The following is a 27,701-nucleotide window of genomic DNA, read 5'->3' as shown; positions in this document are numbered from 1 at the left end:
GTTTAAATCAGCTATAAATACACATACGTAACTTCGCTTCGACTGCGCTTTCAAGTATTATTCTTATTAGAATTATACAAGGCTCACGTTTTCTTCAAGAACGAAAATAGCCGATTGGCGAATATCCAAATGCGATATCAGGCACATCTTCGAGGACAATCCACCGCGAGCATTCTGTTGGGAAATTTGTTTTTTGGCCATCCCATTTTCATCTTTCGCATTAACGCGATCAAGATTGCTCATCGCGAGCATCTTTTCTCATCATCTGCACTCTCTGTGCAAGTATTTTACCTTTCGATGTTAGTATCTTCTTGTCTATCTCTTTTATAATTAATATATCTTTATATTAATATATCTTTTATAATTAATATATCGGTTTTTACATTTGCAGACATAAACACACGTAATAGAGATATAACACAATCAAATTTTGTGATATATAATTAGCGTACATTTTTATTGGAGATTATTTATTGTTATATGCATAACAAAAATGTTATCCTATCTTCTATAAAATTTCGTTGTTATACGAATAACCCATTTTTAATCGTTTAAATAAATTAATTTAAAAGGAATTAATTTAATTAATTTAATAAAAGGACCGAGTCTTACAGAAAATTGGCGTAATGGCCAATTTATTATAGAAAGACAGTAACTAATTACATATTCGGAGTACTAAAAGTACTAAACAACATGCTTTTAAGACTTAAAATAAGTAATTAATTACTGTCTTTCAGTATTAAATTAGCCAGTATTAAATTAGTCACTGTTAGATTTCTCTAAGGATGAGAATGAGGGATTACATATTAAAAAGTGTATTTCCGTGTGGGAGCGAAAAAAATTCATGGCTGGAGTTATATAATGCACGATTTATAATTTTTATTTATTTTTTTGGGAAGACGCACCTCTTGCTCGAATCGAATGAACGAATTATCATATCTTCCGGTAGCAATGGCATGTTACGTTCCAAGTGTAAGCACTTGAGAGACGCGAATGAGAATACGGGAGAAAGAGACGGGTCAATGTTCGCGTTTCTCGAATCTCAAATACATTTAACGTACATACGAGTGCCCGTCCGTGTTCCCGCGTTTTGCGCCTGTGAGATATCCCTCGTATCGCGTGTGCCTCGTCGAATTTGCCAAGTCCTCCGGTTATCTCGCGCATGCCACGTCAGTATCGCGTTGCACGGGCTTGCTGGGCACAAGGCTGTGATGTAACATGACGAGACAATAATGGTACCATACGTGATATTAGTACCAAAGTACTGTCCCAGTTTCGCCTCTTAATGACAACGTCAGGATCATGTCGCACAAAATTGCTTGGCTTAATTTATCTTGGTTTTATTTAAAGTTGCAAAAAAATTAAATTGTAAGATATATGTATAATGAAATTTTTTATAACACAAAGGTACACCAATTGATGTTAAATATTTATCTTATTCTATCAATCATGATTTTTATAATGTTTAAAAGATAATGTTTAATATAATTATAATATCTAACTCTGGCAAAAATAAAAATCGCAGCATAAATTGAATATACTATATAAAAGGAGAATAAAAGAAGTGTAAACGAAACTTCTAGCGAAAGTTGAGGCAATGAAATGTAAAAGAAGCGTAAACGCCTTTTACATTTTATTGTCTCAATTTTCGCCTCCTAGAAGCTTCATTTATATTTCTGTTACTTTTCCTTTACATTCGACATACGCTCTAATTTTTATTTTCGCCAGGGAAGAAATAGTAAAACTAGTAAGATTAACAAAAATTACATCTTGAAATGAAGGATAATTATATTGAAAAATAAAAATCATTTAAAATCATTTAAAAACTATTTTATTTTGTTACCTTTTTGTCTTATATTTTATTTTTAGTACTTATTTTATATTTCAGTTTATGCTAGAATCTTAGATGGATTTATAAATCTTTTGGATTTAAGAATCTTATTATGGATAACTTATTATGGATGTGCGTGAAAGTACGGCCATTTTTAAAATATCCTTCTAATAATGAAAAACATACGTTCTATTATATTCCATTTTGAATAATCAGCAATGAACTATGCAAAAATATAAGTCTGCTGGCTACTCCATGATGAAAGGCGTAATAAATAACGAATTGACATGAACAAACTCTTCAAAATCGTTCGTTGAAATAAGAAGATGAGAATAGATCGCTTAGGACATCAGGAGATAAGTGCGAAAAAGTGTGTCATAAAGGCGGATGCTTTCTGAGAAGAACTCTTCGTCGCAATATACTTCAAAGATGAAGCAGCGGGCAATTCTGGACACTGGATAAACATGTCGATGCCATATACGCTTTATCGCGAAAGTTAGTGCCGCAAATACGTTTGTTTTAAATACATTTATGAACGTGCGGTATTGACGATTACATTTCGGTAACAGTATTCTGAAAATACTTGCAGTGACAAGTCTGTTTTCTCAATATTACAACGTATAATGTCGACATGTATTAATTACAATTTTTGCTGCATGGTTATTTTTTTGCCGATATTATTTTTTTTTAATTTACATTTTAATTATAAATCTCAAAAAAGCGTTAAATATATTTCGTAACGAATAAGTCTTGCTTATCATCCAGTCGACATCAACTAAAAGTAACATGACACTATGTAATTTCGCACTTAACAATGTAACTGTTATGTAATACCACGTTGTTATATTTACAATAACAATAAAATTAATAGAATTCCTTATAATTAAAATAAAGGTTAACAAAAAGACTAATAGAAGTCAGCGCGGTAATTAAAGCGCAATAATTATGATATTAAATGGAAATGTTTATTAATATTTCATGTATTTATAATATTAACATTTATATTGTTGAGTGCAAAATTATCGAATTGATATTATATTATTTTTAGTTGGTGTCAAAAAATTACTTGCAATTTTTTCATTAAACTTTTCAGTCAATACTTTAACTCTCTTTACTGATTCATAGTGTCGATGTCTTATAAGTTAAACGTCAATTTAAAAAATATTTAATTACTTATGCTATTTTCGATTATTAAATTTTATATTACTGTGTCACATATAGAAAAGGTGCTCTTTCCATATGCTTTTCTAGTCTGCGAAATTAAATTGATTCGTGCCAAAAATGCATCTTTATTGATTATAATACATTTTGTGACGTGTATGCAAATATCAAAAGATCAAAAAAATTCTACGTTCATCACACATCAAATAACGAAAACATGCGCCATAATCTGACGGAAGGGAGTCCTTGAATCCGCAACACTCACGAACATCGTCGGCCTGTCAAAAGACCGAACTGTCGGAACCAGTTAAACGGTCGTCCCCATGAAACATCCACGCTATCAGCATTCTCTCATTATAGCAAACGAAAATAGACGTTGTTACTTCGTCGCTTACTCTGACCAGCGGTTCAAAGCGCGGTGTATTCTTAGCTAAAACTCAAAGTCTTACGTAAAACCGGCCCACGATATAGTGATGTTTTGGAGCATCATTAAAGCTAGAAACTCCACTTCTCCAAGCTCGATGTGTCTTTGGCTATTCGCGTAGATTCATCAATCCGGAAGAAGCTGATCACAAGTGCTCTACAAGTGCAGTATGAACGGCTATTTCGAATGAGTTAACGAATAAAAATAGAAATCTCGAAACTTAATTCAGAAGTATCTTTCTAATCGAAAGACTACAAGGAAAGCCTTTCAGCAAATTTTCGCTGTAAATCTCAAATTTGAATTTGCTTGAATATCTATGTATAATTCGAGTTATGTATAATACCGAGTTAGTAACTTCCCGTTGTATACATGCCACATCTTATACACACAAAAAGAAGAAAAACTTTTTTTTATAGCACTGTTTTATTTTGACGAACTAAAACTATGCCACTTTTATAGCGACAATATGGTCGAAAACCTCGTTCATAATAATAGTTTATCTGTATAGGTTGAACATGTGTTTTGGCGAGCTTTATTAGTGAATTTTAGAGGAGCTAATCTAAACATATATGTGCGTGAAAGAGAGAGAGAGAGAGAGAGAGAGAGAGAGAGAGAGAGACAGAGAGAGAGAGAGAGAGAGAGCCAAAGAGTATTACGGGGCATGTGATGACAGCACAAAGAGTCGTATTTATTTATAATAATTTTTATAAATGAACTACTAAACAACTAAAATGAAATCACACGTCAGATAAACAGATCAAAATGTATTTTAAAATGAGTTTAAATACTGACAGACTAATGAATCGCCTGCCGCTCATTTCGATCATATTTTCGATTCGATACATGCATGAATAATTGCTACTCGATTGCTTTATTCATAAAATGTATCTGTGTTTCATATTATTTTAAATTGAGATTAATTTAAATACACATTGAGAATATTTTGATCAACGTTATCTTTAAAAATATTATTGAAAATTACTAAAATAGACTTATTATGTAGAAAGCAGAAAATAAACTTTATACGATTTTATATAAATTTATGAGAAAAGACTACTTTCTTTTGTGCGTGCGTGCGTGCGTGCGTGCGTGCGTGCGTGCGTGCGTGTGTGTGTGTGTGCGTGCGTGCGTGCGTGCGTGCGTGCGTGCGTGCGTGCGTGTGTGTGTGTGTGTGTGTGTGTGTGTGTGTGTGTGCGTGCGTGTGTGTGTGTGTGTGTGTGTGTATGTGTGTGAAGAGAGAGACAATGTGATTTTGATATTTCCTGAGCAAATTTTTCGACGATTTTTAATTTTTAACAAAATTAATTATTCATTACAATATTGTATGTAAATAAATAATTATAAGAGTCCTAAATATTACCATATTAAATTTAATTAAACCAGAAATTCAGTTTTAACACTATAATTTTTTTTTTTAAATTCCGTTAATTATGAGCCATAATCCTTTATAAAGCATCATTTATGTTTCGTTACAATGGTTTTCGAAGGCACGAGGATGAATGCTAAACAACACGCATACGTTTTCGTATTTTGTCAGAGATGTTTCGAAGAAAGATAATTTCTCCGAAATATAATTTTATATCATAGTCGACGGAATTGCATTCGTTGAAATTTATGAGATATTATCAAAGAGCAATTCACATCATTCCTCTGTCATTGAACAGAAGAGCTCTATTGCTGGCTGAAGGCACCTTCAACATCTAACGATATCATTAACATCCGGAAATTACTATCGCGACAGCTTGAAAGAGAACAGCATCAGCTCTACCCGTCAATTTTAGGATAAAAAGTTCACATTATGCATATACATAAATTTCAGGGATTAGTATAGAGAAATATAACAAACTAACATGGTAATTTAATACAAATATATTACATAAAAATTATAAGTTATATATCATTTCCAATAAAAAAGATCTTCAAAAGCTTTTTTCTCTTGTATCTTATTTTCAAAATTTATGTATTTAATTATGTTTAAAATAATAATTATGTTTAAAATGTAATAATTATGTTTAAAAATTTATATTTTTCTGAGAAATTTATATACACGGAAAAGACGGTGTTCTGAAGTATTTAAAATTTTGTTAAATATAAATCTAAAAATAATATTTTGTTGGACCATCAAAATAATTATGTAGAATTCTTATCTAGTTGCTAGAAAGTTAAAATTTTTTTGCAGCATTGTTTATCATAGTTAAAATTCATAATTATTTTGATAGTTCGACAAAATTATTTTCAAATCTGTATCTATATAATTAAATTTTTTAATATTTTAATACAGTTACTCTAATTTCCGTGAAAGATATTACAGAATTCGCGCGATTTCGGAATACGGAATGCATGTGCTATTCTCTGTGCCAGGAAAAATAATTTCTCTTCTGGCAAGATTCCTACTAATAGTAGTTTTTAAATGACTGAGAGCAATAAAAAATTAACGATTGAGCGTTTATAGTAAATCAGGATAACGTGCGCGCTGAATGTCTATCTCTACGTTGTTCGTCAATCTTTTAAAGATTTTATAACCATGATCACATGACGTGATGTTAATAATGAGAAATTATTACAAAAATTCTCAATATAAAGTTAAGAATTAGGATTTAAAAATATTTCAAGTTTCTATTTAAGTTAGACTAACGTCCGTTTGTTCATTCACGTCGGATACGAGTTAATGCCTCTCTGTGCCCTTGCCAGTTATAGTCTCTCAATATACACGCTGTGAACAGTATCGCTCCATAAATACGTTACGTTAGGTATATGAGCAAGAAGAGCATCAAGCGTGAGTGACTGGATCAAGAACTGAATCCGTTTTCGCTCTTTCTTTTGCCGAGCAATTGCTTCGTTATTGAACTACTCAGCATTAAATATACGCATCTGCTTGCTCATATGTTCTAATTTCTAATGGCACTCCTCTAATAATTCTAAATTAACATAATATCTATAGACAAAAAAACAATTTCATTTATTCTAATTACTTTTTATATACTTTTTATATATTCTTTATATTTTTTAATTTAATGTATTTCATTTATTTAAAACTACGAATACTTTATTAATTTTTGTTTTTACTTCAATGACCATTAAGACGTAATTAAGGTGTTTGATAATTCTGTTGACAACGCTCATAGGTACAGCAAACTAAACTGAGTCGAAAAGTCTTGTATCATTTTGCAATTTTTACAATAATTAACAAGATATTAATAATCGCTCAATATTGGTTTTCAATAAATTTTTACTCAAAAATTTTTACTCACAAGATATTAATTATTAAATAGTGACGAATATTGATCTTCAATTTCGATAAAAATTGTTAATTTTCTACTTATAAAGTTCTAAAATTTTTTTCAGAATTTTTTAATATCGTATTTCATCACATGTTGGTAAAAATACTTGCCAATGAAAAAATGCAACACTAAAAAGTTGATAAAAATTCTGAAAAAAATCTTAGAGAAAAATCTATAAGAAAACAAACAATTTTCGCTGTTTTTTTGTAAAATTGATAGTACGATTAATAGATCATCGCAATAGTAACAAGATATTAATTATTAAATAGTGGCGAATATAGATCTTCAATTTCGACACTATTTAATAATTAATACTATCAATTTTACAAAAAAAAAACAGCAAAAATTGTTTGTTTTCTTCTCATAGAGCTCTAAGATTTTTTTCAAAATTTTTATTAACTTTTTAGTATTACATTTTTTCATTGGCAAGTATTTTTACCAACATGTGAGGAAATACGATATTAAAAAATTCTGAAAAAAATTTTAGAACTTTATAAATAGAAAATTAAATAAATTTTTGCCGAAATTGAACATCAATATTCGCCACTACTTAATAATTAATATCTTGTTACTATTGCGAAAATTGCAAAATGATAGAGGACTTTTCAAGTCAGTTTAGTCCACTCTATCTGCCCACGAGCGTTATCAGTACAATTATCAAACATCCTGTATATATTTTAATGTAAAACATATTTAAAAAACCGATTATATAGAATTAACTTTTATGATATTTTTAAGATTGAATTATTTTGTATCAATTGAATTGAATTACATACAACTGAGATTAAATTACTTATTATTATTATGTGTGTGTGTGTGTGTGTGTGTGTGTGTGTGTGTGTGTGTGTATATACATATATAAAATATATTTGCGTTAATTTGAATTTAGAAACAAAATTTGAGCCTTTAACATTGTAATTTTCTTGAATGAAATAATAAGTTCTACTTTATTGTTTTAATTATTAGGTGTTGGAATTAATTCGTAGCGTTTTTAATGAAAGAATGTTATTTATTTCACATGAGCATTAAAAAATACATTAATGAAAGTACTTCCCATCACTTGTAAAACGCTACGAATTAATTCCAACACCTAATAAATTAATGAGAGATTGAATAAGAACAATGGCGAAAGATTATTAAAAATAACTTAAACTGAGTGTAATATGATATTATAAATTTTATAGTGCATGTACAATAAAATAAGAAGAAGCATCCAGGATTAAATTTATCCTAATCTGTTCTAACTTATCCACTTTAAGGTAATGGATGCATGGAATGCTACATATACATTTATAAAAAATATACAGGTATATTTTTATTAAATTGATGCATATATGCATCTGTAGATATATTAATAAAATCACCACGCATCCGTTACCTCAACAAAAACATCAATTCATCACTCACCAATTTGATGCGCAACAGCGGAGTTTCATCTGCATCGTCGGTACGATGATTCTGTAACAAAAAGAATACAAAATCTAAATTAAAATAAAGCAAAAAAATTAAGTAATATTTAAAAAAATATTTAGTAAACGTAATTCTCTTGAAAATAATCACATAATTTTCAAAATATTTTTACAAGCATCGAATTTTTTAATTTACCATTCACTTACATATTTATAAAAATAATTATATACTCGAAAAAATGTTATATAATAGACATTACATATATAATTATATATAAACATTTTTTATATATGAAACATTTTTTCCCGGGCATTTTCTAAAAAAATACATAGATATTTATAAAATTTCAAAATAATTTTAAGATAATTCTTTTTTTAAAATAATTCTTTTTTTTGATAATTATTATTTTTAAATCATTGTAAAATAAAGCGAATAAATAGAAAAAAGATATTGATTTTACAATAGCAAAAAAGATATTTACCGCAAGGTTGCTCCGCCGGTGCCCGATGCCTCTCCCAGACCTCCTCATCCTCTCAGAGTTGGGGTTGTCACATCCTCTCGCACTGGACACTCGCGAAAAACACTCGCGAATAATGGACTATAATCGCGCGCGGACTATAACTTGAGTCCGATTACTTGAACGGCACTCCCGAACAAACGCGCGACGCGACAAACCGGCTGCGATTCGTTCATTTTCAAATAAATCAGCGACGTTAGCTTCCCCGTTGGATTTTTACATAAAAAGAACGATTTTCCTCAATATGTAAAAATTTATCTAGATATATCATTCAGTTCCGAAAATTTTTAGATTTGAGAAAAATCGTTCTTTTCGTATAAATATCCTCTGGGTACTGAGCCCTCCCACCACGTCAAGGTGTACCCGTGAGAGGGAAGAATAATGAAAAATGTAGTAGCTATTATCTATATTATTATGCATATTATTATCTATATTATTATCTATATTATTAACTTTTACAAACGAATATCAAACACACGTCTGCAATCATTGCGAAACGAATAAATTTAGAGCAGCTAAAAGGATTGAATCTTTTATTTATAGATGATGTCTGTAAGATATGATATTATTCATAAAGTACAACGTTTCGTATTATATTTAGCATTCTTCGCGATAAGATTTTAAAAAATAATGTGAAAGAACCGCACGCGACACGACTACCTATTTCTAAGAATTTCAGGGGACCGCGCAGTAATTAAGCGTGAACGTAAACATGACGCGCCGCCCGTGCCACCCCGTACCATCCTCAACACAAGGTCGCGCCAACCGTCTAACTGCCGAAATAAAACGAATATTACGAATATTACAAATAAGTAAAATAATATATTCTTTCCATTTTTAATGATTTTCGATTAATAAAACGATTATTTCTAATTTTCACGGCGCGAGTCGTTTAATGCGATATCATAATTATATTGCGATATATCGAGGAACATATTTGACGTTTATTTTATAATTTTAAATATCAATTTTTTGTATCAATTACAATGTAATGCTGACAAAAGGCAAGAAGTAAAAAGAGATTCTTATTAGCGTCTTCCTTACATAATTGCTCACGTGAAATAATTTTAACATCCCAATATTATATCTCAATTTTAGAATAATAGCATGCATCTAACAATAAGAATCTCATTTATATTGTTAGTTACATCCGCGAACGCTCGAAATATTTAAAATATTCATGAGCTGTGTATGCGAGTAATGAATCTCAGAAATAAAGGAAAAAAGTGCAATACAACCTATAATCCTTTTCAATCCTTAATATACTCCTTAGTTTTAGGCAACCTTATGTAATTCGCGTTCGTAGATATCTAATTGCTATTAATGCGACACGCGGAGCGACTCGAAAACACGTGCGTCTCCCACCGAGATCGCCTAGCGAATGCCGAAGTGATGACGTAGTCAACCACCGCGCCGCACGGCAAGCTCCCCCTCCCTATTCGCCGCGTGACGCGTTACCTCTCCCCTCGCTGTTCGCGCGTTCGCCGGGCGAATACCCTACTATTGAGCATGAAAAATATTCGCGATTTATTCAATTATTTTTTCAAATTCATTTTATATGATTTTGACAAACGAGTACCGCCATACATTTCGCGTTTTGCTTTGTGACATCTCTGGCACAATCCTATATTATCTGCATGGTTCTTTTAAACGTAATTAGTAATTATTCGTGTGGGGTATTTTTGATATTCCAACATTATGTCTCAATTTTCATTGTTCTTTTTAATAATTCATTCTTAAATAAAGGTTGATAAACTATTCTATATACACACGTTCTTTATATATAAAAATACAAGTGTATTTTCTTAATAGCATGAAACAATTTGTGCTAAATACAGCTTTTACTAAAAGTACTAAATATCTTGTTAATCGTTATTTAATTTTTCAGTTAATAAGTTAATTTAAGACACTGCTATTACTGCAAATTATTCTGTGAATAATTCAGAAATTCTTTAAACGTACATATAATGCTGATCATGACTCGATAAAACATACGAATTATTTAAAATAAAAAATATAAAATAGGCTCCGGAAACTTATTTAAAATATTAAATAAATCAGAAATATAGTTATTTAAAATAATAAATACTAAATGTCTCTTTTAATTTTTTAATTCAAAATATATACTTTAATTTTCATCGCTTTTACAAGTATGTAAAAATTATTAAACGATTTTTACGTATATTTTGACAACTTTAAAAAGAATTTGTAAAGTTGTATATTTACAACAAATTCTACATTGTAACTAAATATAGTTAACAAAATGAGAAAAATGTACTTTTTCGAAAATGTATAACTTTGAAACATAAATATTTAAACGTTAATGTGTTTTTTAAACTAAATTAAGTTAGAGTTAATGGCTTATAAATTTTTAATTTAAAAGAAGTTAATAAATTAAAGTTTAAAAGTAATTAAATGAAGTTAAAAATTAATGCATTTAAAATTATCTAAATTAAAAGTTATTAACTTTTTAACTTTTTTTTAACGTTTTAACTAATTACTACCTGACAATCCTGAACATATTTTTCGTTTAAATATTAATTTAATTAATTTGTTTAAATATTATTAAAAGCAACTTAAACAATAAACAACATTAAACTGATATGTGAAAACATAACTAAGGTGCGAAATATAATTTTTCAGTTCGAGCTAAAGCTTTGTACGTATAATAATATCTTAAAGTGGATTTATATATATATATATATATATATATATATATATATATTAGGTGTTGGAATTAATTCGTAGCGTTTTTTAATGAAAGAATGTTATTTATTTCACATGAGCATTAAAAAATACATTAATGAAAGTACTTCCCATCACTTGTAAAACGCTACGAATTAATTCCAACACCTAATATATATACCTAAAATTCTACAAACTACACGCCGATTAAATTTTCAGTCTTAAAACACAATCCGGTTGACAAGTAATTTTTCATAATAAAATTTTTGTGATATATAACATCACTTCCGTCAAACTTTATGAATACCAATAAAGATTGGTATTCATAAAATTTGTTTTATAGTAATACAACTCTGTAATTGGTTATTATGATAGCATTTTTAAGAATGTCATAAACTAATCGCAGAGCTGTATTATCATTCTTTATACATACAGTAGCAATTTATTGATGACATTAGTTAAAGGATATATTGGATCAATATTGCATCAACATTGTACCAATATTGTATCACTAAATTAGAACAAATATTAGCTGTTAGGGATTAGAGGATTAACAGATATAAAGTACATGTTTATTTATGCATTATTTATATGATTCATCACATGGGTCTTTGTCTCGCGACATACACAACATTCCTTCCGACTAGGAAGTCTCCACGGTCAGGGCATGTCAGTCAAGCTTACATAGACTATACTAAGATGAACCCGAATCAAGAATGCAAACCCTGCACAATGCAGACGCCAATGATGCAATTCGTAATCGCGTACATAATTTCTTGCATACGCGATATGAATGAACGACGAATGAACGGCAGCTGATGCGCATCTCGCAACCAACATCGGAAGCACTTAAATGCAATTGACTGCAATTAATTCTCCTGGCGCAGATTATTCTAGACTGGGTGAGTCAATTATAATTTAAATTTATATTCTTAATTAATATTACGTATAACTATAGATTTAATGTTTATTATTGATAATGATGTTAGAAGATTACTAGAATGATCGAAGTTATAATTGCATGATCGGGGAAACTGTATAGGTAATCTATTTTAAATTTGTCATTCTAATATAACTGGAAAACTCTCCATTATTATTTAATTATATAAAAAATATGATAACGATATATTTGATAATACACATGATAAAAATCAATATTATGATAAATGATGATAGATTTTATCAAGATTATGTATGATATGATGCATTTTTAAGATTGTTTTTAATTTCTATGTTTTAAGCGATTCTGTTTGACGTACTAAAATAAATTCTCCAATTTCTGTTTATGTCGCAACTCAACATTCAATTATTCTCCGTATTCTTTTGTCTTTTACGCACAAAATTAACAGAATGACAGAGTATAATAAATTTTTTCTTTCACGTGTAAATGTAAACTGTTTATATTACTCATTCTGCACAGTATTATATCCTAATTTCTATTACAATTCTTAAACATCCATTTCTCTGTTATTCGCTTCAAGCCGCGTCCAGACTAAGCAAACGGTCGCGAACAAACACGAAAAAAGAGGAACGTGTTTCAATGAGTACATGAACGATGTCGCGAATATTAACGGACTTGTTAAAGTATATCATTCACTCGTGCTTATTCGCTCCGATCTGGATTTGGTCTCAGATGACGGCGGTCCCGATCGCTCGAGGAAGAGATCGACTCAAGAGCCGCCGAATATCACGCGCGCGACGCCGCTTTCAGGGTTAACTCGGATCGGTCCTACTTATGTAAAATCTTGAACGAGTAACATTGGAGCTAATTATAAACACGGCCGCCTAGCTACTGTCCGTGCCGCACGTCGCCGTCGTCGTCGTCGCCGTCGGCTGCCGCCGCCTGTCGTTACCTGCCTACAGCCTGTGCGTGCAATTTACGCGATGCACAGCACAGGCGGTGCATCTTAGCACGGCTAGCGACCTAAACTAAAAATAAGTAGTCGGCCAGAGGGGGTCCGGAGGTCCGATCAACGGCCAACTGGGCCAGTAAAGTAGTCGTGGCTCAACGTCCCAAATATAGTCCGACATCTGCATGGCCGTCGATCTATCCTATGTCCTGGTGCATCGTTGCCATCACACTATCCAATCGTATGCACCGCAGAGCGCATCTCTGGTGGCATAATACTTGAGATCTGTCACCGGCGATTCCCCGATGGATTCACCCGTCGAATCGGAGCGAGTTCTATGCTAATTTTGGAATAGTTCGTATTGTCCCACTGCGCGATATTGACTTCTCGCTACCGTGGATTGATTTATTAGTTCGAAAAATCCGGAATTTATCGATTTCTTTTAACGTCAACGCAATTGCATCTATCATTATCTACTAAACTCTGTATTTTTTTCGTGTTAAATTAATTTTGTACTTAAATAAAGTTTGTACAAAGATGTGAAAGACGTAGTAATTTATTCTGATGTATTAAATGTTACTGTGTCGTTTTTTTCGGAAACACGTAGAAATATAGTACTTTAAATTAATTTATTTGATATTTCGCTTCCTTACTTCAAAAGTTACAACTAAAAAAAATTAAGTTATGTCACGTTTAAAGTATATAGTAAAAACATTTTATATTTGTGTTGGAAACGTTCCAATCAAGTCCTTGTTAAAATTTTGTGTTGAATTTTTTAAAAAAATTCGGTATTAATGTGACTATGTTGTTTAAATATTTTATAAACCGGTATTCAATATTTCTTTGCATCAGAATAAGACAATTTAGTAAACAAATAATATAAATGTACTGTCTTTTTAAGATATAAATTCGAAGATAAATGAATAAAATACGTACATAAATTTAACACATCGTATAAATACCTAATTTTATTTAAAAACATGCTTTCAAAAATTGCTTACAAATTACTTTTTTGTTAATTTTTTTACATATTAATTAATTATGTATTAATTAATTATTAATTAATCATGTATTAATTAATTAATTATTAATTAATTATGTAGTAATTAATTATTTTGTTAATTTTTTTACATAATATTTGTGTTAATTTTTAAAATTTTCATTTTATGTCATGTCGAGTGAAATGATTTCTTCGTTTCGCGAACGTTTGATTAATAAAATAAGGCACGAACAAATTTGATCAATAATAATAAATCCGAGGAAACTTTCTCAGCTGAAAAACTATGTTTATTCAGAACTAAAAATGACCCGCGATAATAAAACTTATACAGCATTAACGCATTGGAAAGTAAGCGTTCAGTCTCTTTTCGAGCATCGTGAAAAAGAAAATCAAATAATTATTATTAAACCGTGCCATCAATCGTTTTGGCACCAAAATGCTAAGCCGGGCCGCAAATTTCCGCGATAATAAGAGTGATAATGCGGCCACGATACTCGAGAGAAGGCAAAATGTTTAATCATCTCACACCTATCACGCGCCAATGATAATGGTAAATTTCATAATAACATCTTCTGATATTGAGTAAATTAACAAAATTGTATCACGCTTCTTGCTTCCCAAGGAGCACGATTAACTAAATTCAGGGATATTTACTCATTGCTTAACGTGAAAGCAGTTTGATAAAATGTAGAATTTTCTTGCAACTAAGACTTAAGCAAACAAAAAAGAAATCGGTAACTTACAACCATGAAAGGATTGTGGAGGATGTTTGTGAAGGATTACAAGTTGGTAATGAACTTTCCTTTTACAAGGAAAGATTTAGTATTAATCTCATAACGCGAAACAGGTCGGTTTCATAGTGAATTCTTACATTTAAGACTGTCTTAAATAATAGATAGTCTTAAGATGTCATAAATCAATCCGAGAAATATATTAGCAATTTAAAACATTATTTACGACAGTTTTAAAATAAAAACGGACTGTGAATACCACCCCATGTATCGCGTTTCATAGTTGGTAGCCTTCTGTACTATGAACAGTTTATAGACGGAAAGATTTAGAAAGAGATTTAAAAAGAGAAACAGTCCAACTGCATCATGTTTTCCCTTCCATCATGCTTACAATCATGCTTACAACTCATTCTCCCCCAATAACGGAATTCACTCAATGGACGATCGTGAATCTGAAACCCTTTAAGTAGGTGACGTATTACAACCAATAAGAATAAAAGCAAATCAAAACAACGCGAACAGAGTTAACTTAAGGGAAACTTTCCAATAACCAGTTAAAAATGTTATTATATCAAAGGGGAAGAAAAATCCTACAAATCTACAAATCAATTTCCCAATTAGACACATCCTACTAAAGAATCATCTTCAAAAAAATGCTATATAAACCGCGAGATGCAACGTAGAGAACAAGAGAACTTGATCTAGCAGCATTTTTACCTACATTACATTTACCGACTTTAGTTCCTTTCTGCATAATAATTATTGCCTACAGCTCGATTGTTTATATTGCATTATTGCACACAAATATAAAATTAAAAGAAAAAGCACGTGTGCACACATGACACTATTGTGCATAAACTACATTATTGCACGCATAGTATTATTAACAACAGATCGATTACCTATAAGCACTTTTGTGTACCTATAATGAAAAATTTCACAAACAAATTAATCACACTTACTTTCACACCGCATTATTGCCTACAAGCACTTTTGTAGGGTTATGACCACCTTTAAAGCTAGAATTTGAGTTTGCGCCCCATCACAAGAATTGCTAAGTCTCTGAAGCACCAATTCCCTATCAACGGCAACGAATCAACAATTAAAAAAAAAAGAATTTTCATCAATTTGTATAACACAGGAATACGAATGCAATAAATTTCATATTCTTCTTATAATAATATTAGGTGTTGGAATTAATTCGTAGCGTTTTTTAATGAAAGAATGTTATTTATTTCACATGAGCATTAAAAAATACATTAATGAAAGTACTTCCCATCACTTGTAAAACGCTACGAATTAATTCCAACACCTAATATATTTTAATAATATGTTTGACGCTTAATAATGTATTTGACGCAACATACTATTAAATTTACTGGTTATTGAAAATATCTTGGCTTTTGAAAATATCTTGGTTATGTCTTCAATTGATCAAGACCGATTACGTATCCAAGAATGTTACCCAATTCTTTTTTATTGATATCATAATTAAATAGTATGAGTGCGTCTGCGTCGTTGTATTTATCAAGTAATTTTTAATATTGAATAAGATGTCTTTACAGTTGCCACAGACATTGACACAATTAATGAAATCCATAGCTATTGCTAAATTTTAAAAAGATTTCTTAAAAACCACTGTTGGCTAATTCATTTCAAATATCACGTAAGGTAGAACTCTATATTTACAAGACTAGCATTGCCTATTAAAATTTTGAGCCCCTTCAAATTCTGCGCCTAATACTGCAACGAACCTGCTTACTGCCTGGTAACGCCTTAACTTTGTGTAAAAAAGTGAAATTAAGAAGCGAAAATTGTTTACACACGCATATGTACGTATTATTGCTTACAGATTTATGGCCTACAATCACATAAACTATAATATATAAAAAAATAGTTTGGGTTTTTAATAGAGAATTTATGTTTTTAAAGCAGAAAAATGGTGCATGTAGACAGTCGAGGTGTAGGCAAGAATTTTTATTCGCAACCGAATAAAAATTCGCAAACGAATTATAGCAAAAATAATGTAGACAAACAATATTGTAGGTAATCAGATCTTATTAACAAACGGAGTTTTACCCATTCGGAATAGCATATCTATACCCTGGAAAATACGGAATTTTATTGCGTAAAACTTTGGCAACCGTCCGATGACGATTTTTTAAGAGTTTATACGTTTTACTTTATAAGAACGCTTAAAAAACACCGTTGGGTTTTAAACATTTTCAGAACACTTATAAAATACAGTATGTATCGTTTCATGAAAGTTCTGTAATGCTAAAGCAATGCTTTTTAAAGGATGGTCAGTAAACGCTGATGCATCTTCGTGCAGAGAGTTTACTCTCAGACTTTTTAAACATTAAGCAAACACTTTTCTTAATATCGTGAAACAAGCATTTATCTTTCGTTCAACAAATATGACGAACTCGCTGTTCAAATATGACGAATTATTGAATCTCGTAGTAACATAAGTAAACGTTTTGTAAGGCTTTTACACAAACGGCTTAAAGAAGCCCAAAAAACGTTCTCCTCAACTCCATAAAACAAGCGTTTATCCTCTGTTTAGCAAACATTCTTTTACATATTCAACTTTTAAGCAGTGCACAACATCGCCAGGGAGATAATAAAATTCAATTTCTCGCATTTAGAAAACCACATCGAATAGGATCAAAGGCGCGATATGATGAGACTTCTCAATGAAAAAAAAATTTTGAAATTTTACACATTTTAACATTCTACTGACCGTTTCTGAATTCTCAATGAATTCCTACAAACTCTCATATGAATGTTAAACAAATATTTATGAAACTTCTCATTTCCGTCTAGGGTATGTATTTATAACAAGAGGTATCTAAGTAGGACTTTATCATAAAAACATTATGGCGAGGATTCAATATATGAAATAAAAATAATTACTAAAGCTCTATAATATCTATTATTTCAATATAATTAATATTTCACGACTAATAATAGTACATATTAGGTGTTGGAATTAATTCGTAGCGTTTTTTAATGAAAGAATGTTATTTATTTCACATGAGCATTAAAAAATACATTAATGAAAGTACTTCCCATCACTTGTAAAACGCTACGAATTAATTCCAACACCTAATACTATAGTAATTCTACAAGAATAATATACAAGAATAATAGTCATCAATATTAAAATTAGACTGTATTCTGAAGATGCAGCCGGGTAAATTAGCATTATAATTGATTCTTTATTACCATTGATCAATATATTTAGATTAAGATTCGTTTTTACACGCCGTAAACATTATTTCATTCTTGTCTATCGCATATTAAACAAACTAATAATGCTTAAACAAAATAATAATGCTTATTATGCTATAGAAAGTAATAAGAAACGTATTAGGTAGTACATTAGAGATAATATTATCAGAAGATAAGTACTCTTAAGCGTTTGATACTGCGACTTAATTTTCACTTTCACTAGTGAGAGAAAACTTTTGATACGCCTGTTCATAGTCGCAAGCACACGGAAAAAGTAAATGCTGACAGGGGCTTAACGTGGCTCATTGTTATTTCCTTCGATTCACATAACGTATTGACATATGTTTATAAAAATTGAATTCTTGTCACGACTTTTTTCCAAATTAAATAATAAAAAGTTATATGACTCCGGGAAAAAATATTTTACATACAATTTTATATATAAATATATGTGTATGTGCAAGTATATATTAAATATATATCCATTAATTAGAATTATATAAAATTATATGTATTTTTATATAATTTTATATAATTATATAATTATATATCAAACATTTTTTTCCCGATTGGTTTCACATTATTCCTACCAAGTTCCTTAATCATTTAGTTTCTCATTAACATGCCATTACTAATTTAAGCCCTACTAAAAAGAAACGCGACATTTTTATAAACTTTGTAGGGGACAAGTATAAAAAGTGTATAAAAAGTGTGGCTTAAACTTTAATACTGAAACCTCAATCTCATTGCAATTGCAGAAGTGTAACAATGCCTTCTAGTATCATATGATATAGCAACAATTTCAAGAAATTGTTTCTGTTGGTGATAGTACTACTTTAAACCCAATTAGGACGTAAAATTATTAAAAGTATTAAGTTGTGAGGATTTACTGGACGATTTTATCTTTAGAACGTATTGTCGACATTACTCGACAGTGCTCCTGTGTCTGATAGTGTTCAATTGTACCTCCGAGAAAAATTCTGGAAACCTCTCGTCTATACATATAAAACCTTGTACAAAAGCTATATATTTATTCTTCACTTCTTTCACTAATACCATTTGTATTAGTCATTATTATAAGTAGTTATAATTATTCCTTATCTCGTTCGTTGTTAGTTTGTTCTTCACTTATCATACATGTGATAATTTTAGAAATCCTAAAAAATAAATAATTTTTTATGTATCGCATGTGATATTACAATAGTCTATTATAATGTGATTATAAATATGTAACAAAAATAAAAAGAAAAATGTGAGTCTCTCAAATTCTGTTAATGAATTAAACCATTACATCATAAATGATCTTAGTTTGAATGTGTTTATTAAGCGCCTTTTTTCGCTTATAGATCTTGTCATACATCCAACAACCATACTTTTTATCGCTATGTACAAATCTGTGATTATTTAGGAGACTTTCACTAATAAAGTTTTTGCCGCATTCTTAAAATAGAGCATATTTATAATTAAAAAAAGGTAATAATAAAAACAATCAAATAAGAAATAATTAGAAAAAATAATAATTTTGTAGCACACATAGCTTGCAAATATATGGTTTCTTCTTTATATGTATTTTCATGTGCTGTTTTAAATGCTTTCGATGAGTAAATGCAAAAATAAACATTGGTCACATTTATGCGATATGTTTCGTATTTTTATGATAATTCAAAATCCTTCGATTTTTGAAAACTTTCTCACACACGTTGTAATTTTTATCAATGAAATGCATCGTCTCTAAGTGGCTTTTTAAACTAGATTTTTGACTGCATATAATGGTGGCAGCATTATTTTGTTATCAATTAATTTAAGCATAGACATTGAATTACCAAATAATCTATCTAATTTTTGTTGTTCACTTAAATACTCACTTAAATGATTTTCCACAAAACTACACACATTGATAAGGATTTTCCCCTGTATGAGTTATTTCATAATGATGCATAAAACATTTATACATAAATGTTTTATCACATGTTCCGCATTTATATGTTTTATCTTCAGTATGTACCCTTTCAATATGTCGCGTCAAAGTTCTCGAAGTGATAAATTGTTCACCTTTAAAATTAAAGAAGATTATAAAATGAATATGAAAATAGCAACATAAAACGGATAAATCTTGAAATAACACAAAATTATCAAAATACTAAAAATATCAATCATGAACTACGTAAATCTTACCGCAATGATGGCATACATATTTTTTTGTGTCATTATCCATTATTTTCAACTATCGATTGAAATGTTGCAAAACTTGAGATTGATGGATGTTCTCTTTTTTTTCAAATTCAGTTCTCAAACTCTTTAAACGTATTCTTCGGTTAAGATTTATTGTAAGGTTCCCTAAATTCTTTTCGTAATTCTCACGGTCTAAATTTTTTCGGACGTGTATATTTTTAAATTTATCCACCTAAAACCATAAGAAAATATAATTCCTTAATAACAAAAATATTTTATTGAAGAAATTTTACTACGGAAGATCGGGGTTAACATATAATTACTTTTCTTATTAAACAGCTTAAAATACTTGAAGATGACAGGTGAATACATTATTAAAACAATGTCTAAAACAGCCGATGTATTCACAATTTAGGTATAGAGTTGACAAACTGGTTTTAGTAGATATCGAATACACTTTACAATTTACATTTTAACAATAAGGACTGTATAGAATCTTTGTCGAAGTCAGCCATCGTCTTTTAACGCATTGTATTGCTAAGTTGATATTTTATCGTTAGTGATACTCGATATGTAATTTTAAAATTATTCTACATATGAATGGTTCTAGATTTTTCTTTTAATTTGCGTAAATAAAATATTAAGTATAACATTAGATTGAAAATATGAAAAATAGTTAAACGTAATTCAAACGAACAATGAATACGAATTGGAACATGTAAATAAGAAATCTTCTTCAAGGAAGCAACATCTTGTATAAATAATTAAGTATGACAAAAGAAAGATTTAGAATGAATTGTACAATAGTTTGTCATACTTTGAAATCTGTTAAGTAGAAATTAGAAAATTTAATAAGCAATCAACAATAGTAATAATCTATTTGATAATGAGAACAGGTTGGTTAATACATTTAGGTGAACAATAAGTTTCGTTTTTATGCTCACACGCCGTAAATATTATTTCATCCTTGTCTATCGCATATTGTACAATCATAATATGCTGTAAACAGGAACATAACTATTAGGTAATATATTAGCGATAATGTTATCAGAAGTTAAGTTTCCTCGAACATTTGATACTGCTACTTAATTTCTATTTTCGCTAGTGGGAGAAAACTTTTGAATGTGCTTGTTCATAATCAGAAACATACGGAAAAAGTAAACATTGATAGATACAACTTAACGTAACTTATTGTTACCTCGATTCACTTGATGATTTGACAAATGTTTATGGAAATTGAATACATGCCATAAATCTTTTCCAACTAAATAATAAAGAGTTACATAACCCCGGGAAAAATTATTTTATATACAATCATATATAAATATCATATATATTTATATGCATTTATACATAAAACATATATCCATTCATTAAAATTACATAGATTTTATGTATATTTATATAATTATATATAAAATATTTTATTCCGGGAGTGATTTCATAATATCTTTTTCAAGTTCCTTACTCATTTACTCGATGGTACGTCTGACAATGTTCAATTGTACCTCCGAGAAAAGTTATATCTTCTGAAATACTTCTGCCTATATATATGAAATTTTATATAAAATATACATCTTTAATCTTCACCAAGTCTTCTTTCATTCATTCATCATTATTATTAGTCATTATTCGTTGTTATTTTTATAGTTTTATAATTGTTCTTTATCTGTTTCGTTGTCAGTTACAGTTTATTCATTCGTGATATATGCGATGATTCTAAAAAATAAATAATTTTTGATGTATCGCATATGATGTGGTATATTAGAATCAGTGTTGGAACGTATCTAGGTAAATAATCTAGATACAGTTTCTAGATACTTTAGCTAAGTGCATTATCTAGATTTTTGATGGATATACTCGTATCCATATCTAGTTATTTTTGAATACAGTATGTTTTAAGTTTTAGATATAAGATACTTATTCATTTTATTATATTAGAAACTTAATTTTTGTTTATTATATCTACCATAAATCATCTTTACTATACTGTACTATAAATCATATATATCAATAGTACTTAAATGTTGAAAAGAAAACGAATTTTTTAATTATTTTATTTAACAATTGTTAAAAAAAAAATTTTTTTTAAATTTTTTTCTTCACAGTATTGAAGTACTCTTGAAACCGTACAACTTTTGTTTAAAAAATTTTTTTTCCATCTTTTATATTTCCGACGATATTCGTCTCAAAAGAGAAATACCGTTTTTTTTCAAAGAGGTGTTTCACATCTTAAACATGATTTAGGGCAAGTATAAAAAAATACGTTTCTTAGATTTTCGTGTTTAACAACATATTTCATGGAGAATCAAATCGGTTCGAGACAGTTGTGAAACTTCCCTTGTGATTCGAAAAGTTCTTTACCATTATGAAATTTTTGCATTACTTCAGGATATATAAATTTCTAAATATCACGGAGCACGTATTCGCGGATTACCACCAAATATACGCCCATTGATCGCGATCGCTTATTGTGCGGGAAGTAGTGACTGCTTGGTAGACGCGCTGCTTGAGTTATGGCGCTTAGTGCATGTCTACCAAGTAATCTTCGCGCGATAATCGACTGCAACTGATAGGCGTAGACTTGACGGTAGTCCGCACGGATATATGCTTATTATATATGTGGTGATTTTTAGAAATTAATATCTCCTAAAGTATTACGAAAATTGCAAAATGATAAAGGACTTTCGATTTATAGCATTTTCTCTTGGGATACACTGAGTGTAACCTCGCACTACATCAGTTGCGTGTAAGTGCTGTATCAGCGCTGCATTAAACAAGTGTACATGTTGGTGTACACTACTTCATGCTATCGTGCTTAATTCTGCTGCCTTGATTTCCATTTTCAAATTTTTAATGTCACACTGGCTCTATACCGTTTCTTTGAGCTCGTATGAAAAATCTTCATTTCGTGCATAAAATTTGTACTACATTATAGCCATGGAAACATGTTATACTGAATAAGTTCGCCTATCACCAGCCAAGCAAACACGTTACATTGTCTGAGTGTTGTACTGAGTGCACTGTAGTGCAGCCAAGAGAAACGCTATTAGTTTAGTCCATTCTACACTGATAATGAAAGAAAGGATTTTATTAATTTAACAAGCTACTAGTACCTTTCAGTAATCGATAAATATGTGACAATAAAATTGATTTGTGATTGTTACTAGTCTGCTGTACCAACGAATCACTAGTAATAGAAGCAAACTATAGAACCTAATCTATCTTTTGAATAGACTTTAGATTCTTTATTATAAAAATCATAAAATTTGTTCGCGTCGCAAGCTCACATGTTCCAACATGTTCCTATCACAGCTCCTACTCATTCTATCAAGCGCGTTGGAGTGAGTAAGAGCATGGTAGAAGCATATTGGAACATGTTGGAACATGCGACGCGATTAAATCCGTAGATGATCGTGGGGTCTTAAATTAAGAGGAAAACTGACCAGTCACTGGCAAATATAGGGAGAATACTTAACTAGAATCGATCAATTTCTTACGATTTGAGATCTTACAACCTACAACTTCTATATATATGTGATGCTAGCGATACTATTGATCATTTGTTGCATTGACGAATGAAAAATAAAACTGTATGAAGGTGGCTTAAAAATACAAAATATAAATAAAAAGGATTCTATATGTTTTAAACGAAAGTCAGTATATTTAAAATCATATAATAACGTAGACGTTTCGGTCAAGATTTGATCATCATCAGTATATAGAAATATCAAGATGTCAAAAAAAGTTCCAAAAATAAATATCAAGATGTCACAGAGAGAAATACGTAGAATTATAACAATAATCGCTAGTCAAAAGATGATAATACAGCTTTTCACTCGCTTATTGTACGAGTTAACGGGGTAAAATGTTAGATTCAAGAAAATTAAACAATATTAAATAGCTTATGAATTGTTTTTTATTACGTATGGGAATCCTTATGAAACAAAGTGCGACGTCGCGTTTAACATACGGAATTTTCTATATAATATTAAGAGAGGAAATAAGAATTTAGTGATATTACAATAACATTACAATATAATTCGTGAGAATCATAAAAGTTTTATAATAATAAACTCTTGCCACGTACTTTATGACAAGTCCTCGCAAATGTACTTCGGAATAAATAATGTAAATTAAAAGACAGACATTGGGATCACTGGTACGAATTATTGTTGACAAAATTATGATGCCGAATACTAGCGACATTCTTTATATATTGTAAAAGGATAGGAAATCCTCTTTTTTACTAGCGATCTTTTCTTTTTGAGACATTTTGATATTTATTTTTGGAATTTTTTTTGACACCTTAATATTTCTATGTACTGATGATTGTCAAATCTTGATCGAAACGTCTAGGCTATTATATGATTTTAAATATATTGACTTTTGTTTAAAACATCTAGCGTCGCTGTATGTTCTTTCTTATTTATGGAAATATTTGATTATGAGAAATAATTAATTTGCAATAGTAACTAATTTGCAATGGTAACTAATCGATCGTTTTCTTAACAAATATCACATTTGTTTTCCCTTGATTTGTTCCTATAACAAAGTCATTTCTCTCAGTGAACCTGCTCATGAAAAGTGAGTCGGCAACCTTCTGTATATTATTTTTGACTTAACATTATCGAGATATTTTTTTATGTATTAAAACAAACAAATAAAATGTAGCATTTTACGCTACTTATATCTTTTCCTCCTCTTGTTTTCTCTATTTTTTCCTACTTCCCCATTTTTTTTCTTTCTTTTTATGTACCTAAAAAGTACCTAAATTTTCGGATATTTCCTATTACCTGAATCTATACTTAGGTAATTTAAAAAAATGTATTTGTACCTAAATATATTTTCTACGTAATATCTATATTTAAATACCTGATTACAACACTTATTATAGTAATCTATTATAGAATATGATTACGAATATATAACAAAAATAGAAAGACAAATGTGACTCTGTGAATGAATTAAATTATATCATAAATAACCTTAAAATTAATGTGTTTATTAAGATCTCGTTTTCGCTTGTAGGTCTTGTCACACATCCTTATGTGGTTTTTCATCGCTATGTACAAGTCGGTGATCGTTTAGTTCACTTCTATATCTAAAGCTTTTGCGGCATATCTAAAATAGGGTACATTTATGATTAAAGAAAGATAAAAATAAAAATGATCAAATGACAAAAAATTAGAAAAAATACTAACAATAATTTTGTAGCACATACCTCGCAAACATAAGGTTTTTCGCAAACATAATGTGTTTCTCGTATGTGCTGTTTTAAGAACTTATATTGAGTAAATGTAGCTAAACATTGGTCACAATTAAACGATCCATGTTTTGTTCTTTTATGATAATACAAAACAAAACGAGTTCTGAAATCTTTGCCACACTGGTTACACTTGTATTTTCTATACATTTTCACACAGGTTACACTTGTATTTTCTATATATGGATTATCTACTCTCTCTCTTGTATGGATCTTTTCAATATGTCGCGTCAAACTACTCAAGTCGATATATTGCTTACCTTTTAAATTAAGGAAAATTATGGTTATGAAATGAATATGAAAACAGCAAAATAAAACTGACAACACAAAGAAATAGCACAAAATTATCAAAATACTAAAAATATTAATCATGAACTACATAAATCTTACCGCAATAGTGGCATACATAATTTTTTGTGGCATTGTCCGTTATCTTCGACTATCGATTCAAATGTTGCGAAACTTGAGATTGATTATGTTCCTTTTTTTTTTCAAATTCAATTCTCAAACTCTTTAGGCGTATTCCTCGGTTAACTTTATCGTAACGTTCCCTAAATTATTTTCGTAATTCTCACGATCTAAATTTTTTTAAAGATGTATATTTTTAAGTTTATCATTATCTAAAAACATAAGAAAACATAATTCTTTATTAACATAAATTTTTTAACTAAGAAATTTTATAACGGAAGACCGCGGTTATCATAATAGTATCTTTCTTATTAAACAGTATCTTTCTTCTTAAAACATTTGAAAATGACAGGTGAATTGTTAAAGCAATGTCTAAAACGACATTTGTGATGTATTCACAATTTAGGTATAACATTATCAAATTGTATTAATTTTAGTGGATATATCGAATACACTTTAACAATTTTTACATTTTAATAGGAATTTAAGAAGGACTGTAATCTTTGTCGAAGTCAGCCATCATCTTTTGACGTATTTTACTGCTAAGTTGATATATTTTATCGTTAGTGATACTCGATATTAATTTTAAATATTTATGCTATATATAAACGTTCCTTTATTTTTTTTCTAATTTACGTAAATAAAAGTATATTTAAGTATAATGTTAGATTAAAAATATGAGACGTTGAAATAGTTAAACGTAATTCAAATGAATAATGAGTACGAATTGAAACACGTAAATATGAAACCGTCATCAAGGTTGAAAGCAACATCTTATATTATATAAATGATTATTAAGTATGAAGGAAGAAAGATTTAAAATTTAAAAGATTTAAACCGTATAATGGTTTGTCGTATTTTGAATGCTGTTAAGTAGAAATTAGAAAATTTAATAAGCAATTGGCAATAGTTACAATATAATAGTTACAATATTTGATAATGAGATCAGATTCTAGGCAATAAAATTATAATAAAATTATAACGGTCCCGAAAAGTAAAAGGAAAGAAATAGAACAATACGTCAAAAGTGGACTAAATCTTAAAAGAGAAATTTATAAAATTAGAATGAAGCTTAGATTAGAAAATGACATTAAATTTAAAAATTGAAATTATGATAATATAAAAACTTACATACAATGCTTACGGCTTAGATGTGATTAAAATTATTACGGTTGAATTTCAAATTAGTTTGCTGACAATTAACCACGTCGAAAACTTGTAAACAACTGACAAATCGAACACATATATGTATATATATATATATTTTTTTTTATATACACAGGGTTGTCAACATTATCTCATAAAAGTAACTCATCATTGTCACTCAAAAAAAAATGTAACATTACTTTTAATTGGCCTTTTTTTTGAAATTAATAAAATATATTACAGTGTTATTCATTGGGAGTACACACTGCATATTGCAACCCTTATACACTCTATTCAGAGCAGGTAATTGATTTCAATTGTTGATTGGTCGACAGCAGCAACCAATCAAGAACTGAGAATACTGGCGTCCGCAAAATAAAATGCTATGTTTAGAGTATTTATTATGGAAGAATTATTACACATAGAAGCAAAAATTTGAATGATATGAGATTCAGTCAAGTTCCGTTACACTTCCATTTAAAAAACAATAAGATCAGTAAATTATATTATTTTAACCAATTTAAATATACAATTTTATCACAAATAATATATGAAATCTCCAAATTGCGTCAAGTTACAAGCGTA

At 29.6% G+C, this 27,701-nt stretch overlaps 1 protein-coding gene and 2 long non-coding RNA genes across 5 annotated transcripts in view; 1 reads left to right on the top strand and 2 right to left on the bottom strand.

Annotated features, from left to right (window-relative positions):
- Positions 1–27,701, top strand: part of LOC105150888 (uncharacterized) — a 51,561-nt gene that overhangs the window by 923 nt on the left and 22,937 nt on the right. The window lies entirely within an intron of this gene.
- On the bottom strand, positions 17,871–21,633 carry LOC147907549 (uncharacterized). Its single transcript, XR_015547193.1, has 3 exons — positions 20,300–21,633; positions 19,990–20,176; positions 17,871–19,281 (listed from the first exon to the last, which is right to left on the bottom strand). It is a non-coding gene; the product is annotated as an uncharacterized LOC147907549 (long non-coding RNA).
- Positions 21,652–27,563, bottom strand: LOC105153299 (uncharacterized). 3 transcript variants are annotated; one of them, XR_015547192.1, is made up of 5 exons: positions 27,102–27,563; positions 25,953–26,182; positions 25,521–25,822; positions 25,285–25,420; positions 21,652–22,015 (listed from the first exon to the last, which is right to left on the bottom strand). It is a non-coding gene; the product is annotated as an uncharacterized LOC105153299 (long non-coding RNA). The 3 variants fall into 3 exon arrangements; XR_015547190.1 differs by lacking the exon at positions 21,652–22,015 and having other exon boundaries at positions 25,072–25,420; positions 27,102–27,560; XR_015547191.1 differs by lacking the exon at positions 21,652–22,015 and having other exon boundaries at positions 25,072–25,420; positions 27,106–27,560.

Source organism: Acromyrmex echinatior, chromosome 13, assembly GCF_024713525.1.
Source record: "Acromyrmex echinatior isolate Ae372 chromosome 13, ASM2471352v2, whole genome shotgun sequence".
NCBI lineage: Eukaryota > Metazoa > Arthropoda > Insecta > Hymenoptera > Formicidae > Acromyrmex > Acromyrmex echinatior.
Note: the sequence above shows the minus strand (reverse complement) of the source record. Positions and strands in the feature narration are given on the sequence as shown.